Below are 17,566 nucleotides of genomic sequence, written 5' to 3'. Positions count from 1 at the left end.
AACAGTAGAATGGGCTGCCTGACTCTGGCTGCAGACGGCAGGTCCTGGAGCGCAGGGAGATCCAGGCTCAGTGTTGCTCCCCAGACACCAGCTGTCAGCCCCTTGGTGTCTTTCATTTGCTACCACTGAGGGGACCAGATTTTTCTCTCCCTGAAACCATACAGGTGGATTCAATCCCTTTTCTTTCAGGAGGGCTTGCTTATGGGAGGCTAATAGAAAGGGCAGCTGACACAAAGTCTGGGGGCCACCAGCTTCCCTAGGGAGAGTGACTTCTAGGCTAAGTCCTTGTAGCACCTATTTGTGTCTATCTAGTGTAGACAGTTGGTTGAGGTGAAAGGCAAGGAAGCAGTTCCCAGGATGTGTCTACTCCTGGATGATAAAGGGAAGGAGCCATTGATACACAGCACCTTGGATGAATCATGAAGGCCTAATATTGAGTGAAAACAGCCAGTCTCCAAAGGTTATATACTATCAGATTCCATGGATATGATATGCTTTTTTTTTAGAGATGGGGAAGGGGTAGAGGGTGAGGGAGAGAGAGAATCTGAAGCAGGCTTCATGCCTGGTGCGGACCCTGACTCAGGGCTCAATCTCATGACTCTGAAATCAAGCCCTGAGCCAAAATCAAGAGTCAGATGCTTAATTGACTGGGGCACCCAGGTGCCCTTCTAGGACAAAGCTGTAGGAAGAGAGAACCGGCTAGTGGTTGGCAGGGGTCATGAGTAGGGAAGGGAAAGGCAGAGCAGGAGGGAGTTTTTTGGGGGGAGGAGGAATAATGGAATTGTCATGCATTCTGATGATGGGAACAGTTACATGAATCTGTACATGTGCTAAAATTCAAATTGTACATCCAGAGAAAACGTCAATTTTATTGTAATAACATTTTCTTTTTAAATAAGAACTTAAAGAGTTTTAATGATGATAATAATGCCTGTCATTTGCTTCCTACGGACCCAACTCTGCTAAGGGCAGAATCGCTACCATTTCATTTATTCCTTTCAAGCACATTTGGCACTCAGATGATACAACTTGTTGATGGTCACGTAGTAAATGACAGAGCAGAAACTTGATGTCGGTCTGACTCAGAGGCCTGAGATCTCACTGATGTGGGAAACAGAGGCAGGAGAAAAATTACTGAATTTCCTTACTGCTTGCAGCCCAGTGACACACAGGTCCTCGAGGCAAGCAGAGTGACATTCTTCTGGGGGCTCAACAACCTGGATGTTGACGCTTTGCTAAAGGCAAAAGGCAATCTTAGCTGGACCCCCAAGATCCTGTAAGTCTACTTTAACATATAAAAATTCCTTTGTGGGGGTGCCTGGGTGGCTCAGTGGTTGAGCATCTGCCTTTGGCTCAGAGTGTGATACAGGGGTTCTGGGATCAAGTCCTGCATCAGGCTCCCAACAGGGAGCTTGCTTCACCCTCTGCCTATGTCTCTGCCTCTCTCTCTGTGTCTCTCATGAATAAATAAATAAAATATTTTTTAAAAAAGACTGTGGGGATGCCTGGGTGGCTCAGCAGTTAAGCATCTGCCTTTGGCTCAGAGCATGATCCTGGAGTCCCGGGATCTGGTCCCGCATTGGGCTCCCTGCATGGAGCCTGCTTCTTCCTCTGCCTGTCTCTGCCTCACGCCCTCTCTCTCTCTCTCTCTCTCTGTGTGTCTTCATGAATAAATAAATAAAACCTTAAAAAAAAAAAAAAAAAAAAAGACTGTCAGGGGAGGCCCACGTGGGCAACTCTGTAGGACTCCTCTCACCCCTGATAGCTTCTTCCGTATATCCTGGCTTAACAAAACTCTCTTGTTCTACTCACTCTCCTTTGTTCACAAGATTCATTGACTTTGTGAGACAAGAACCTTGCTCTTCTGCTTCATGACCACTGTGACTTTTTTTAGGGGGCAGAAGTAGGAAATGATCACTGGGAGTCAACTGGGTGTGGAGAGGGTACTCGTGAGAACCAGGTTCTCTTCTAATGGAGAGAAACTGTCAGGGTGGTGGGGGAGGGTTGGCCCCTGTTACAGAAGGGGCCACAGAGTTGCATTTGTGTCCATCTGCTTAAGATAGCTCTTAAAGAATGCCACCCCATTTTGCCCAGGGTTCCTCTGGCAAATGGAAAATCATGGCTGGACTGGTTACAGCCTTCTGCCCAGGGCCAAGGGTGTCAAAAATCGAGATTGGGAGGGAAGATTCTTTTGTTTTTTCCTATTCACATGTCCCATAAATTGACTTCTTTTCCTGTTTTGTTAAAGAATCTTTCATCTGTTGGACGGTGCAGGAGAGGAAGGGACAACTCATAGCCTGCCTGCAGACCACTGAAGTTGTCCCACAGAAGTCGACTGACCTACTGAGCCCTCCACGCTGCAGGGTGAGCAAGAGTGACTCAGCACAGACTGGACTCACTCGGAGCATTACAGTAAAAGGAAATGCCAGAAGCAGAAGCCCGACGTTGGGAGTGAAGCAGTCCATTTTTGAGCAACCTAAAGATGTCAGCGAGTCTCCGGCCAGCCGAGCATTAAGTTCTAGGAACAGCATGTGGGAACTGAGCCTGAGAGGGGTGGGGTGGGGTATGGTGGGGTCAGAGCTTGCAGGAATGCGGATCTGACTTTATCCTAAGGGCAGTGGGCAGGCAGGGCTGGGTGGTGGGTGGAGATGGTGACATGTAGATGAATTCTTTGAGACAGGCAGACAGCATGGGTTATATCCAGGTTATATCCAGGTGTGAGATAAGTGGCCTGGAGTTTTCCAATGGATAGGTGCAGAAGGTATTTAGGGGGGATTGACAGGCCTTGGAGGTGAACCAGGTGGGGGGCAGGAAGGGAGAATTCACAGGGGTCCGACTCCATAAAGATGCTTTTCCTTGAGATGGGGACACAGGAAGAGGTGGGGCTCTGAGCAGGAGTTTGCTTGTGGAAACATTCTATTTTAGGTGTAGCTGGGACATAGGAATGGAGATGTCCCATTGGTGGTTCATGTGGACATTCTGGAACTCAGGCAGAGCTGCCTGGCCGTGCAGGCGTGGGTCCCCGGCATGTTGAATGGATCTAAGAAGGCTTGGAAGCGCACAACCTGACTGGGAAGAGCGGGGAGGAGAGAAAAAAGGACTAAGGCAGAACCCAGGGCCCCACATCTAAATCCAGTCATTCATACACCACCCTCACTATCTGTATTTGCCATTTCAGTACATCCCTTCTATTGTCTTCTATTAAATAGAAAGTTCTTGGGCATCTGGTGGCTCAGTTGGTTGAGCATCTGTCTTCTGCTCAGGTCATGATTCCAGGGTCCTGGGATCCAGGCTTCTCCCTCTCCCCACTGCTTGTGCTCTCTCTCAAATAAATAAATCAAATCTAGAAAAAAAAAAAAAAAAAGAAAGTTCCTTAAGTTCTCTCATGTTCAACGTAATGGGTTTATTTCAAAGGAAAGTGTACATAGTAGGTGAAAAATCAACATTGTAGCCATGAATAGTGTTGATGATAAACATAAATACCATGGAAACAAAGCAATGCTACATAATTCAAGCTGGATAAAGGAAAGATGAAAAAGTTCATCCAGTGTTCAAGACATAGCCACCCCCAACAGAGATTTGATTTCCCCAAAGAAGCCAGCATTGGGAATTGGAAAGGAAATAATTTTCATGGTGGCACCTGATATCAGGTCTCTTGGCACCAGCAGGAGCCACCCCATTTATTTCAGACTGGCACCCTCAGTCTTTTTCTGTAAAGGACCAGAGTCAATATTTTAGACCTCAAAGGCCACTTGTATCCCTGCTGCACATCCTCTCCCCTTCCCCACCTTTTCTTGCAATCCTTTAAAACGATTCTTAGCACAGGTTGGATCTAACAGGCCCAGGGCTGGGTGTCGCCCACTGACTGTGGTTTGCCATCCCCCTACTTAAAGGATGGAGAGAAAGGCAGACCCCAAAAGAGACAGGGTGCCACAAGGGTTTATGGTGCCACAGGGGGTTCCTAGACACTCAACCCCTGACCATGAATCAGCATCCCTGCCCCAGCCACATATGGCCCTTCTCTGCCTCTGTGTTTAGACTCCCACACAGGGTAACTCCTATCTCCCCATGAGTTTTGTGGGAGATTTGGCCATATCTCCTTGGCTGATGGTTGCACAGGATCAGAGACTTTCAGAACCCATTGTTCAGGAGCCACCTTGGGGCTGGGTCAACATTTCCTCACCAATAGCTCCCTCAGTACCCTGCAGGTCCCTCTTCTGACCTGATGCCTTCAGGGCCTCACTGCTCCCTCCCTCACTGAAGATAAGCCACACTGAATTCACCTCTGTTGTACTCGAATCACTGTGGCTGCCAGTAACTCCTTCCCTACCTCAAGTCAAGAGACAGAGTTCAATGACCCCTCCCCCACCTTGGGTTTGAGTGGTTTTTCCTTCCACCTGAAGGAAAGGTGGAAGTCCTGCAGGTTCTCATGGAAATGATCTTTGGACATTTCTTTAGGGTGAAGCCAGCTGCCTTGAAAGAAGTTTGACAATCCTAAGACCACTATGTTGTAAAGTCACCAGAGCTAGTCAACTGGAGAGAACCCGCAGAAAGAGAGATGCTTGGCATCCCAACTGTCCCAGCCCAGGAGCCAGACATTTAAGTAGAAAAACCTGCAGATGGGCTCCAGCCCTGACTGCAACCTCAAGAGGTCCCAGTAAGGGCTGCCCCACTGAGCCCTGTTGACTCCTAGACAATGAGAGATAGTAATAAATTATCCTTTTTAAGCCACTACATTTTGGGGTGAGTTTTTTGTTTTGTTTTGTTTGGGGTTTTTTTCCAGTGGATTAAGAATAGCCTCAACCGATTGATTCATTATTTATTTGCTCAATTGTTTTAAAATTTTAAAAAGATTATATATATACATATTTAAATTGTATTTAAATTCAGTTAATTGCCATATAATGTATTATAGATTTCAGAGGTAGAGATCAGTGACTCATCAGTCTTATATAACACCCAGTGCTCACTACATCACTTGCCCTCCTTAATGCCCATTACCCAGTTACCCCTTCCCTCCACCCATGGCTCCATGCAGGGAGAGTTACCCTCTCCCCTCCAGCGACCCTCAGTTTGTTTCCTGTGATTAAGAGTCTCTTAGGGTTTGTCTTCCTCTCTGATTTCATCTTATTTTATTTTTTCTTCTCTTCCCCTATGATCCTGTTTGGTTTCTTAAATCCTATATATGAGTGAGATCATACAATAATTATCTTTCTTTGCATTTATTTTGCTTAGTATAATATCCTCTATTTCTAACCACATCACTGCAAATGGCAAGATTTCTTTTTTTCTTTTTTTTTCTGATGGCTGAGTAATATTCCAGTGCCTATATATACACCACATCTTTATCCTTTCATCTATGGATGAACATCTGGGCTTTTCCCATGGTTTGGCTTCTGGAAATTGCTGCTATGAACATTGGGGTGCAGTTGTCCCTTCGGATCACTACGCTTGTATCTTTGGGGTAAATATCCATTGGGGTGGTTTTTTACGGGGCAATACAATTGTGGAATACCACCTGAAAGTGAGGTCTCATCCAGGAAGTTTTCTATCACACTAAGCCACAAGATTTAAACTCTTCTCCAGTCCAGATCAGGGAATTTTCCTCAGCTTTGCAAGTCAATCTCTGGGCCCCTCACCAGAAAATCTCATAAATTTTGCATCCACATTTAGTTGCTCTGTCTTGAGCAACTTGAGCTGGTCAGTTGTGGCAGGTACTTTTGGTTGGCCGACTCAGAGTCATCCAAAACCTTTCTTCCTCTCTTGTTCTCATTTAAAAGCCCAGGATTAAAAAAAAAGCCCAGGATAGCCAAACACACCTTTTCTGGCTTTGCTGTAAAAGGCTTTATAATCCCTTTGGTTAATGATGTGAAGAAAGTTTAGTGGTTGGGTTCCTGAAAACAGTCTTTGCTTGCTAATAAGGAAGAAACTCTGCCTGGTATCACCCCTATTTCCTGCCTCTGAGCATGGTGTAAAAATGTGATGTATGGGGCTGCTGCAACCATTTTGACACCATGAGGAGAAAGTTTAGAGAACCAGAAAGACCAGATCCCTGTCATATTATATGGGAAAAATAAACAACATCTTTAAGATATTATTGATCAGGGTTTATCATTATTATTTTTATTATTTGTGGCTGAATACATTTCTAACTGTAGTATCAATCATGCCCACTTTAGAGACAAAAGGCCTCATTTTTCCCTATAAAGAGGGTCTCCTTTTCCCATCCTCCACGATGAGCCAAATTTTGGTCTCCAATAGCCAGAGATTCAGGTGGAGGGAGGAGGAACATCTCTTTACCTCCTTGAGCTAGGGATGGGTGGGGAAGGTTCTGGCAGTGAAGTCTTGGGGGACAGTTGATGTGTATGTACTCTCTCTGCTATAGAGCCTAAGGACCTTCCCTAGCTTTAGCTCTGAGTCCTGGATATTTGAGGAATCAAAGATGCCAGCCCTGAACTGAGCACCCGGGAGGTCCCCCTATTACTGGTGGTGGGCAGAGGCAGGGGCAGGAGCAGGCCATGGACATAGCCATTAGAGTGGATCAAATAGGAATTGGGCTGCAGTCTCCGTTCTGCCACTAACTGTGTGTCCCTGTATCTCACCCAACTCCTTGAGGGCAAGTGCTCTGAGCCTTCATCCATGAATAAGACACTGTGTTCACAGGGAACCAGCTCTCCCCAGGTCCCTGGTCTCTGAGCCTCTTCTCAGAAACATAAGTAATCCTGGGCAGTGGGGGCCCACACTGAGCAGGAAGCAATACCATTCTGGGAGCCTTCATCTTAACAGGTCCTTGGAAACAGGAACCTGAGACCCTGGAGGGCTGAGAGCAGCTCAAAGTCACAAGGTTTCCCTAGCGCAGGGTGCAGTGGGAGCAGGGAGGCAGGAGGGAGGCAAAGATGAGTTAGGGGAAATCCCACCTGAGCAATGCAGAATAAGGAAAGGATCCGAGTTCTTAAGATCACTGATCTGCTCTCAGCTCCCTCTGGCTTGCTTCCTGCTACTGGGACAGAGAAGTGGGTGGGTGTCAGGGTACATGGTAGTATGGGGGATCCCAGAAACCTGAGAGTCTTAGCCTCTGGAAAGTTTGGTTTTTCTCCCTATTTCCCTGGGAGGTTGAGCTGCTGGGAAGTTCCCGGCACACGCTGTGCCTCCTGCTTTCCTGGAACCTTCTGTAGAGCCAGCCAAAAAAGGGTTCTGCCAACAGGCCCCTGGAGCTACAAATCCTCTCCTCCCTGTGCCCAGGGAACACTGTTCTACCTCTCCCCTGGGGGAATGCCCTCAATTATAATAATAGCAAAAGTATGATTGCGGCTATGGGAACGCTTTTCCAGCTTCACGCAATTTTTGCATATCTTATCTCATTCAGCTCTCTGTACAAATCTGACAAGTGTTTGGTTGGCTTTACAGATTAGGAAACAGGAGCAAAGAGGCTGAGTAGTAGTCTCCGAGGAGTCACCATACCAGCAAGAAGTGACACGACCAGAATTCCCACCCAGGCTTATTGACCGTACCCCCTACTTCAGGCTGTCTTCCCCACCACCTGGAGCACACAGGGCCCCATGGGATTTAGTCCCCACTGGCTCTCACCTCCTTCTAATGCTTTAGCCATGTCACATCCCCCAGACTGCCATCTGCAAGAGCTGTTGCCTCAGCCTGGAAAGTCCTTGTCCTCCTCCCCAGCCCTATACACGCACACATTCTTCCCTATTTTTCTTGGGTAATTCCTGTTGGGGTCTTATGCCTCAGTTCCTTTCTGTGGGCTTGCATCTTAGGTGAGGATTAAGTTCCAAAGCTGGGGGCAGGGTGAAAATCTACACTGAAAGCCATCATACCAGTCCTCCAGGAGCCTTCCCAGCCAGTGCTCCCTCCAGCATTGCAACCAATTGCCCTCTCTCTGTTGAGCATCAGGCAAGGGGGTTCCTTGTATTTAGGAGCCATGTTATACATGGGAGTCACCTCTTGTATGGTGGCACGTTCTCCCTGAGTAAAGGGGGGGCTGATCTATAACCCCCATCTTACCCCCATGCTGGCCCAGATGCTCTCCGAGTGGAATGGTGGTCTGCGCTGGAGGCGTGGGGCCAGGGAAGCTTCCTGCAGCTGATTCTCATAGTCACATCATACGTGCAGGCAACTCTTTGGATTTCACTGATTTGAGCTCACCAGAAAGACAGTAAAAATAGGAAGCTGCGAATGCAGAGGCTAATGCCAAATTTAAGAAAATGCTTAAATTCTCTTGAAGAGAGGAGATGTTTGGGGAGTGCTGGAGCTTCTACTGAATCTGCAATATTTTATTACTTAAAAAAGTAAGAGCTACATGTGGTATAAAGTTGAGTTAGTGGTAGGTATACCAATCTCTGTCACATTATTGCCTATTCTTTCCTGTAAGCTTGAAATATGCCATAGTTAAAACTATTTGCCATGTTTGTCCTTCGGTGGGGCATTGCGATAGGTGAATAATGACCTCCTCAAAGACGTTCAGATCCTTACCCCAGGACCTGTGAATATGTTACCTGACACAGCAAAATGACCTTGCAGATATGATTAAGTTGAGGATTTTGAGACAGAGGATTATCTGGGTGGGTCTGAAGTAATTACAACGGTCATTATAAGAGAGGGTCAGTTGCAGGAGACCCAGAGTCAGGAGATAGAAGCATAAATTGGAGCGATGTGTTTACAAGTCGAGGAACGTGGGCAGCCCCTACAAACTAGAAAAGTCAAGGAGCTGATTCTCCCTGAGAGTCTCCTGAAGGAACGTGGCCCAGTTGACACCTTTCTAGCTCCTGTAGGACTCATTTTTTACTTGACCTCCAGAACTGTAAGATAATAAACTTGTCTTGTTTGAAGCCACTAAGTTTACGGCAATGTGTCAAACAATGTGCATGTGGATGGTCAACAATTATACCAATTGGTGGTGTTGCAATTTCTCAAAGTGAGGATAAGAGGGCCAGGGGAGGCACCCCTCGACCCAGGATGGCACAGCTGGGATTCCTAACTCCCGAGTCCCCAGCCCTATGCTTGCCTGCTTGCTTTCTATTATATATGTATTTTAATAATTAGCAATGAAGGAATTTACATTTTGGCAATCTGAGTTACACAGGAATGTGTAACTAAAGTTACAAAAGAAATTAAGTTGAGGATGTTTTGCAACTTTTTCTTTTTTAAAACTTAAATTCAATTAATTAACATAAAATGTATTATTTGTTTCAGAGGTAGAGGTCAGTGATTTATCAGTCTTATATAATGCCAAGTGCTCATGACATCACATGCCCTCCTTAATGTCCACCACCCAGTTACCCCATCTCCCCACCTGCCTCCTCTCCAGAGACCCTCAGTTTGTTTCTTATGATTAAGTCTCTTATAGTGTGTCTTGTTTTATTTTTTCTGATTTCATCTTGTTTTATTTTTTCCTCCCTTCCCCTATGATCCTCTGTTTTGTTTCTTAAATTCCACATATGAGTGAGATCATATGGTAGTTGTCTTTCTCTGATTGGCTTATTTTGCTTTAATTAGCAAAATATCCTCTGGCTCCATCCATATTGTTGCAAGTGGCAAGATTTCATTTTTTTGATGGCTGAGTATATTTCATTGTATTTATCTACTACATCTTTTTTTTTTAAGATTTTATTTATTTATTCATGAGAGACACAGAGAGGCAGAGACACAGGAAGAGGGAGAAGCAGGCTCCTTGCAGGAACCCCGATGTGGGACTCGATCCCCAGACCCAGGATCACACCCTGAGCGGAAGGCAGATGCTCAACCGCTGAGCCACCCAGGCATCCCCCACTACATCTTTTTTATCCATTCATCTGCCGATAGACATCTGGGCTCTTTCCATGGTTTGGCTATTGTGGACATTGCTACTATAAACATTGGGATGCAGGTGCCCCTTCAGATCAATACATATGTATCTTTGGGGTAAATTCTCAACAGTGCAATTGCTGGGTCATTGGGTAGCTTTATTTTTTATGAGGAACCCTCATACTCTTCCAGAGTAACTGCACCAGCTTGAATTCTCACCAACAGTGTAAGAGGGATCCCCTTTCTCCGCATCCTCATCAACATCTGTCATTTCCTGACTTGTTCATTTTAGCCACTTTGACTGGTATAAGGTGGTATCTCATTGTGGTTTTGATTTGTATTTCCCTGATGCGGAGTGATGCAGAGCATTTTTTCACATGTCTGTTGGTTATTTGTATGTCTTCTTTGGAGAAATGTCTGTTCATGTCTTCTGCCCCTTTCTTGATAGATTATTTATTCTTTGTGTGTTGAGTTTGGTAAATTCTTTATAGATCTTGGATACCAGGCCTTTATCTGATGTGTCATTTGCAAATATCTTCTCCCATTCTGTTAGTTGTCTTGGTTTTGTCAACTGCTTCCTTTGCTGTGCAGAAGCTTTTTATCTTGACGAATTCCCATAGTTCATTTTTGCCTTTGTTTCCCTTGCCTTTGGAGATGTGTCTAGTAAGAAGTTGCTGTGGCTGAGGTCATAGAGGTGCTGCCTGTGTTCTCCTCGAGGATTTTGATGGATCCTGTCTCACATTTAGGTCTCTCATCTATTTTGAGTCTATTTTTGTGTATGGTGTGAGGAAATGGTCCAGTTTCATTCTTCTGCATGCAGCTGTCCAATTTTCCCAAAACCATTTGTCGAAGAGACTGTCTTTTTTCCAGTGTATGTTCTTGCCTGTTTTGTTGAAGATTGGTTGACCATAGAGTTGAGCGCCCATTTCTGGGTTCTCTATTCTGTTCCATTGATCTATATGTCTGTTTTTGTGCCAGTACCACACTGTCTTGATGACCACAGCTTTGGAATAGAGCTTGAAGTCTGGAATTGTGATGCCACCACTTTAGCTCTATGTTTTTGCTAGAGTCTAGTCCACTCTAACTTCAGCAGGAGAACAAAGATGCAAATGCTTTGTGGAACCAAGAGCCCTGACCTGCTTGGCCAACATCAACATTCTATCATAGCCTCAAATACCCAGTTCCTCCTAAGGTCCTGTTGCCAAGATACAAAATACCCCTGGTCCAAGGTTTAACTGCCTAGGCCTTTTTTTTCTGGATCTTGCAAATAAAAAGACTGATTTTCCAGCAGGCGGGCACCCAAGTGTTTCTAATCCCTCACCCCATCCTCTAGACTTTCTTGTTCTTCTGCTGTCCTAGAGGTCACTGGGCATGTGACTTCTGACCTCCAAGCCAATTCAACAATTCTTTATGAGCAGAGTCTACAATGGTGCTGAGTTCTGAGAGAGGGGAGGGATGGGATCCTTTTGAAGATGTCCTGCCCCACTCATCTTAGGTGCTTACAGTCTCGTAGGGGAAACTGTGACACATACCTGGATGGTGGCAGAACAAAGCACATGTGACTAGCAGGAGGGAAGGCTCTAAGATCCCATACTTACTTATTCACCTAAATGTTAAGGCTTCAAACTCATTTCCCATCCGCCCATCTAGACTCTCAACTCTGAAAATGCGGTCCTTTGTCCTGAAGGGGCAAAGAATCTTATTAGAGAGACAAACCACAGAAAAATTAAAAATTTACTAGCAATGCCCAGTAGTATTTGTAAGGACGTGAGTGCTCTCATATGTCAGGATAGCTTTGGGGACTCAGAGAGAAGACAGTGGTGAAGGCTCCTCAGGGCAGGTGGGACTCCAGTTGAGTCCTGAAGACCCTCAGAGCTTGTGGTGGCAGAAGCATGGAGGCATTCTCAGCCCTAGGGGATATAGTGGGAGATTTGAAGGGAAAAGAACAGAATGAGTAAAAGTGTGAAGGTGCTGACAGCAAAAGGTGTTCCCAGTTATGAGTGGGTCAGGAGCGGCTGGCATTAGCTGCTGGGGAGGTTGGGTTTTATGGGGAAGGAGGAATAATCTATGTTCATTAAATTAAACCCATGATAGACCTGAGTGCACCTTTAGACTGGTGGAGGCCCATCATGCCTCCCTAGTATTGTTCAACCTTCCCTGGTGAGTCTGCCAGGGAAGAACTCAGGTATGCCAAGAGCTTTGGCAGGGCAGGTGGCCTGAGCAAACAGGATTAGGAGGAAATCTCTGAGAGGGAGGGACGGTTTTATAATTCATCATGCTCAAAGACTTGGGGGCGGGGTAATGTGTTGAAGTGATAAGGATTAACTGGAAGAATTCAATAAAGGAGGTTATTCCCAGGAATAATGAAAGAGACACTGACAAGGATTCATGGCAGTCACCTTCCTTGGAGAAAGGAAATCAATCAGAACGTCGGCAGGAAACAGCCAGAATATTTTGTTGCTCACATTCACGTCTGACCAAAGGGCAATGGAGAGCCCCTGGTGTGCAACCAGAGGGGGTCCTCCAGGCAATCGGTAGGAAGAAGGTAAAGCAGGGGGGCTGCCCCACAGTGGTTGAGCCTGTGTAGAGGATGATGGACGCAGGAGCCAGTGGGGACCAGGAGGGAAGCAAGTGACATGGCATTGCACTGAGCCAGCATTAATCCAGGCTTAAGATGAAATGTTAGAGAAAAAACAAGGGCGAAGAAAGGACCTATGAATCCGATGCCATTCAGACTCGGGAGAGGAAGGCATAGAGAGAAGAGTTGAAAGCGGCAGGCCAGCGAGGTCGGGAGCCGGGAGGATAATGTGCAGTGACCAAGATGGGGTAAAAACAAGATGACCATGCAGAAAGCAAAGTTCTGAGAACAATAGGTCATGGGAAAGAAGAACAAAGACCCCAGTGCTCATGTTGTAGTCCCGAGAATTCCGTTACACAAAAAGGCCTAAGAGCATCTGCCAAACGCAGTGACAAATGCCCGGCTGTCCGGCTGGGCTGGGAAACTGGGTTCTGTGGAAAGTGTGGACGTACAGTGAGCCCTCATGACAGAATGGGACGTGCAGGGTCTTGCACTCCAGCAGGGATGCGCAACACCCTTGGCCGTGAGGATGACTGTAAGTTCTCATCCAGGCCATCCAGGGCGCTGGAATGTCCTATGGCAGCGTTGCTCTGACGACACTCAAAATACAAGTCAGGGTCTATCTCAGTTGCCAGTGTTTTATAGCTTCTGATAGTGCTCCGTGTTCTGGATGGGGAAGAGTAGGGTACCTTACAAGGGACAATATGACACAGTGGTTGAAGGGCAGGCTCTATGCTTCATAGCCCTGCTTTGTTCCTTTCTAGTGGTAAAAACATTGGCCTTGATTTATGATGTGCAGAAGGTATAGAATGATAATACCCACCTGACAGGGTTGTTGTGCATAATGAACGAGTGCACACGTGTTAAGTGCTTGGAATGGTGTGACATGTCAGTCATTAGGGTTTATTAGAATTTGCAAGCCCAAAATATTGGGACAGGAAGTAGAAGGAGGCCCTAAATTGAGGGAGGAGAAGTTACTTTTAGGTTGCATATGTGGATTACACATTGGGGGGTCAGAGAGATGGAAGGGGTTTCCTATTGAGGGTCTGGGTGGGACCCTTCCTAGGTTCACTGGCATTTCGTACTGAACTAAGTCTAAGATGCAGCCAAGGGCCTCACCCATTGACCGAGTAATCAATAATGCTTGCCCTGGCTGAGTTGTGTGCTGGGTCATGGGCTTTATTGCTCTCCACCCTGGAGATCCTTCACAGGGTCCAGCTTTTTGATAACAAGAAACAAGATCAGAAATTTGGGTTCTGCCACTTGCTAGCATTTTGACCTCTGTCTTGGGTTTCCTCCTCTACCTCAGAGAGCTGTCGTTGAAGTCCAATGAGCAAAGTAAGCAGAGGCAAGCAAAACCGAGTCCCTGCTGAGCACTGTTTACAAAGCTAGCATGCAGATTAGATTAGAGCCCTAACTGAAATTTAAATTATAAAATTAATAAAGTCTATCCGTAAGATAATGTACTTACGGTGAGGAAGGACTTATTTTCAAAACTTCAAAAGCATAATCACAAGACTCAAAGTTAATGTGATCCCTCTAAATAAAGGATTTCTGGAGAACAAAAGACCCAACAGTCAAAGATAACGAACAGATAACAGATTGGGAACGGAGGGCACAATCTCTAAAGCCAAAAGAAGACTGGTGTCTAGAATAAACAGGACCTCCTGCTCAACCACAAGGCAGAGAGAACCCAATAGAAAAATAGGCAGAGTATAAGGGGTAATTTTCAGGATAAGAAACTAAAGATCTAAACAAACATGTGGAGAGGAGTTTACTGGGTACAGTATAAGTACAAATTAAACCAATGAGATATCACTTTCCACCTATTTGGCAAAAATTTACAAGCTGAGTGACACCACCTGTGTTAGGGATGTGGCGCTATAAGCTCTGTATATAATGGGTGGTGAGGTGTGTGTGGGGGGGTGTAGCTGTTCTGCAGAACAATCTGCCATACTTAGCCAGACAATCTATATGTATGCCACACAACCAACAACCAGTAATCCACTCCTGGGAGTGTGTGTGTGTGTGTGTGTGTGTCCCCTGAACCCCCTTATGCAGGGGACATATGCATAAAATGCTCATCATAGCAGAGGAGTCTGGTGGGGACAGGGAACTGGGCACAATCCAGGCCCCTTCAGAGCGGGCATGGACGGGTTAAGGCCTCGTGGCAGCATTCTATTGAACATCACACAACCATGAGAAGAGGGTAGATACAACAGCAATGCAGGTGGGTGACACTAACACAGTGCCAGAAGAAAGCCTGCATGCATCCTTATTTACAGAAACAGCCAACAGAAATATAAAATTTTTAAAAAGATTTTATTTATTCATGAGAGACACAGAGAAAGAGAAGCAGAGACATAAGCAGAGAGAAGCAGGCTCCATGCACGGAGCCCGATGTGGGACTTGATCCCGGGACTCCAGGATCATACCCTGGGCTGAAGGCAGATGCTTAACTGCTGAGCCACCCAGGCATTCCAGAAATATCAATTAAAATACATGCATAGGGAACAAAAAACTGAAATTGCAACAGGGACAAACAGGAAATATGTCAGGATGGTTGTTTGTGGGGAAAAGGAGAATGAGGATTGCACTAAGAGGAAGTAGCTGTATAAAAAAGGATTTAGCACAGAAACTGGCATGCAATAAGCACTCCCCCAGTATTATTACTGATTAACCAGAAAGAATAGCAACGAGATTTATAAGTTGAAGTATTATGCCACACACCCTAAGTGTGTACAGTGCAGTATGTTGACTGTAACTTTATAATAAAACTGGAAGGAAGACAAAGAAAAGTCCAGACAGTGAATGCTACTCCTCAAGTGCACATTTTGATAAGTTCCAGGAGCAGACAGTGTTGGATTAAAATTTAAAACTTCAAAAAAATAAAAAATAAATAAAATTTCAGGACCCCTGAGTGGCTCAGTGGTTGAGGGTCTGCCTTAGGCTGGGGGCATGATCGCTGGTGCAGGGATTGAGTCCCTCATCAGGTTCCCTGTGAGGAGCCTACTTCTCCCTCTACCCTGTGTCTCGGCCTCTCTCTCTCTCTGTGTGTCTTAGGAATAAATAAATTAAATCTTAAAAAATAAAATAAAATTTAAAACTTCAAAAAATAAATAAATAAAATGTTAAACTTCTGCTCTGAAAAAGATAATATCAAAAGAATTAGAAGACACAAGCCACAGACTCAGAGAAAATATTTGCAAAAGACACACCTGATAAGGACTGTTGTCCAAAATATACAAAGAACTCTTAAAACTCAAACATAAGAAAACAAAAAACCTGGTAACCTGGTATTTTTAAAGATCATTTATTGGGGCACCTGGGAGGCTTAGTGGTTGAGCGTCTGTCTGCCTTCGGCTCAGGGCGTGATCCTGGAGTCCCAGGATCAAGTCCCAAATCAAGCTACTCGCAGGGATCCTGCTTCTCCCTCTGCCTGTGTCTCTGCCTCTCTGTGTGTCTCTCATGAATAAATAAATAAAACCTTAAAACAATCTCCCCCCCCAAAAAAAAATAAAGATCATTTATTTATTTGAGAGAGAGAGCAGAACAAGTGAGAACATGAGTAGGGAGAAAGGGAAAGGGAGAAGAAGGCTCTTCACTGAGCAGGGAGCTCAATGTGAGACTTGATCCCAGGACTCCGGGATTATGACCTGAGCTGAAGGCAGATGCTTAACTGATTGAGCCACCCAGGCGCCCCCAAACAACCTGGTTTTTAAAATATTCTATGCTCATGGATTGGCAGAATTAATATTGTGAAAATGTCAACGTTACCCAGGGCAATTTACACATTTAATGCAGTCCCTATCAAAATACTATGGACTTTCTTCAGAGAGTTAGAACAAATTATTTTAAGATTTGTGTGGAATCAGAAAAGACCCCGAATAGCCAGGGGAATTTTAAAAAAGAAAACCAGAGCTGGGGGCATCACAATGCCAGATTTCAGGTTGTACTACAAAGCTGTGGTCATCAAGACAGGGTGGAACTGGCACAAAAACAGACACATAGATCAAGGGAACAGAATAGAGAACCCAGAAGTGGACCCTGAACTTTATGGTCAACTAATATTCGATAAAGGAGGAAAGAATATCCACTGGAAGAAACACAGTCTCTTCAATAAATGGTGCTGGGAAAATTGGACATCCACATGCAGAAGAATGAAACTAGACCACTCTCTTGCACCAGACACAAAGATACACTCAAAATGGATGAAAGATCTAAATGTGAGACAAGATTCCATCAAAATCCTAGAGGAGAACACAGGCAACACCCTTTTTGAACTCAGCCACAGTAACTTCTTGCAAGATACATCCACGAAGGGAAGAGACACAAAAGCAAAAATGAACTATTGGGACTTCATCCAGATAAGAAGCTTTTGCACAGCAAAGGATACAGTCAACAAAACGAAAAGACAACCTACAGAATGGGAGAAGATATTTGCAAAAGACGTATCAGATAAAGGGCTAGAATCCAAGATCTATAAAGAACTTCTTAAACTCAACAGCAAAGAAACAAACAATCCAATCATGAAATGGGCAAAAGACATGAAGAGAAATCTCACAGAGAAAGACTTAGACATGGCCAACAAGCACATGAGAAATGCTCTGCATCACTGGGCATCAGGGAAATACAAATCAAAACCACAATGAGATCCCACCTCACCCCAGTGAGAATGGGGAAGATTAACAAGGCAGGAAACCACAAATGTTGGAGAGGATGTGGAGAAAGGGGAACCCTCTTACACTGTTGGTGGGAATGTGACCTGGTGCAGCCACTCTGGAAAACTGTGTGGAGGTTCCTCAAAGAGTTAAAAATAGACCTGCCCTACGACCCAGCAATTGCACTGCTGGGGATTTACCCCAAAGATACAGATGCAATGAAACGCCGGGACACCTGCACCCCGATGTTTATAGCAGCAATGGCCACGATAGCCAAACTGTGGAAGGAGCCTCGGTGTCCAACGAAAGATGAATGGATCAAGAAGATGTGGTCTATGTATACAATGGAATATTCCTCAGCCATTAGAAACGACAAATACCCACCATTTGCTTCAACATGGATGGAACTGGAGGGTATTATGCTGAGTGAAGTAAGTCAGTCGGAGAAGGACAAACATTATATGTTTTCATTCATTTGGGGAATATAAATAATAGTGAAAGGGAATAGAAGGGAAGGGAGAAGAAATGG

The 17,566-nt window shown here is 45.1% G+C and overlaps 1 long non-coding RNA gene across 1 annotated transcript; it reads left to right on the top strand.

Annotated features, from left to right (window-relative positions):
- The first annotated feature begins 547 nt into the window (after positions 1–547).
- LOC112659524 (uncharacterized) lies at positions 548–3,223 on the top strand. Its single transcript, XR_004806760.2, has 2 exons — positions 548–1,276; positions 2,249–3,223. It is a non-coding gene; the product is annotated as an uncharacterized LOC112659524 (long non-coding RNA).
- The last annotated feature ends 14,343 nt before the right edge of the window (positions 3,224–17,566 follow it).

The sequence above is a fragment of the Canis lupus genome, chromosome 18, assembly GCF_003254725.2.
Source record: "Canis lupus dingo isolate Sandy chromosome 18, ASM325472v2, whole genome shotgun sequence".
Lineage (NCBI taxonomy): Eukaryota > Metazoa > Chordata > Mammalia > Carnivora > Canidae > Canis > Canis lupus.
This window is presented reverse-complemented; position numbering and strand designations above follow the sequence as displayed.